The sequence below is a fragment of the Hipposideros armiger genome, unplaced genomic scaffold (assembly GCF_001890085.2).
Source record: "Hipposideros armiger isolate ML-2016 unplaced genomic scaffold, ASM189008v1 scaffold_138, whole genome shotgun sequence".
NCBI classification, from domain to species: domain Eukaryota; kingdom Metazoa; phylum Chordata; class Mammalia; order Chiroptera; family Hipposideridae; genus Hipposideros; species Hipposideros armiger.
Window position 1 is genome coordinate 2,211,315 of NW_017731488.1, and position 1,504 is coordinate 2,212,818.

At 42.0% G+C, this 1,504-nt stretch overlaps 1 protein-coding gene across 1 annotated transcript in view; it reads left to right on the plus strand.

Annotated features, from left to right (window-relative positions):
- Positions 1 to 1,504, plus strand: part of CATSPER4 (cation channel sperm associated 4) — a 16,814-nt gene that overhangs the window by 9,292 nt on the left and 6,018 nt on the right. The gene's annotated exons all lie outside the window — the stretch shown is intronic.

Here is a 1,504-nt window from a genome sequence, read left to right on the forward strand (position 1 = left end):
ACTTACATTAAATGAGACAAAGACTCAAATCCTTTGTTTGAATAAGATTTCTAGAAATCCCTTGGGATTTCTGGAGCCAAGGGACTTGTTTTGCCTTTGGGCATGTTTGAGAAGAGGCTTAAAAGAAAAAAAAACTACCCAAAAAAACAAAAACACTTTCACAAAAAGGAAGTGTCATTTAAATATAGTTAACAGAACAACAAATAGAGTTATAAGCTTTCTGTGGTTTAGAGGTTTCACTTCATAGAACACAGAATGTAGAACCTAGAACAAAAATCCTGAAATCTGGATGTCTTAAAGACTGCTTTGGGCAAACAATGCTTGCAAGGATGTTTATTAAAAGAAAAAAGAATATGATGGTTTGTATTTATATATGTCCACACTCAACAGGAGAGCAGGTACCATGCTTTTTATGAACATTTTAATGCACCATTTTATTGGATCTAGTTCTAGGATGCAGGCAGATATCTGTACTTAAGAGGGGATGTTTTCTCTTCACATCTTCCTGATATTTCTTTCAGCAGCACTTAGGGACCTGCACTTTTAAGGCTAAGCCCCAGTGTTTCTTAGCATAAAAGAACTGAAGCTAAACCAGAGTTTCTCAGCCTCAGCATTACAATATTTGGCATTTTGGCCTGGATAGTTCTTTGTAGGGACTGTCCTATGCATTGCAGGATGGTTAGCATCATTCCTGGCACCTTCCCACTAGATGCTATTAACACCTTCCTAGTTGTGATAACAAAGAGTGTCCCCAGATATTGCTGAATTTACTCTGGAGGACAAAATCACTGTCTGAGACCTAATGTCCCAAACCCTAACCTTCGTCTAGGGCCAGGCTCTCAGTGCCAAAGCCAGGGCTTCTTAGAAGCTGCTTCTGCCTCCTCCTTTCCCACCCTGTCCCTTTTCCTGGTGCACAAAGCCTGCTTCCTGTTGCGTGGGTGTGGTGGTAGTGGTGGGGGAGGGAGGGATGGCGAAGGAAGGGAAAGGGAAAAATATAGGGAAGGAAGGAAAATCTGTGAATATCTCAGCCACGTAGAGATCCTATTTTGTCCCTAACTCTCCCTTTTCTACAGCTCTCCTGTGACTCCTTCCTCCTCCTCACCTCCACAGCCTATATTAATCACTATTTCACCACAGAAATATTTTTCGACTATCTTGATGCCCTTACATCTCTGCTACCCCTGTTCTAGCTCTTGTCTTCTTTTACCAGGATATTGCTATGGCTTTCTGTGTCCCCACTTGTCATCAAAGTAATCTTCCCAAGGCACAAGCCAAAGTACCCTTGACATACCCTAGCTGCTCCCTATTGTTTATAGGATCAGGTCTAAATGCTTTATTGTGCTTAATGAAGGCCTTCTGTGACAGGCCTTTGTTTGTTTTTGCTGCCTTATCCCTTCTGGTTTCACCCTTGGTGTTTTAGCTACACCAAACTGCTTGTAATTGCATTCCCCAACACACACACACACACACACACACACACACACACACACACACACACACACAC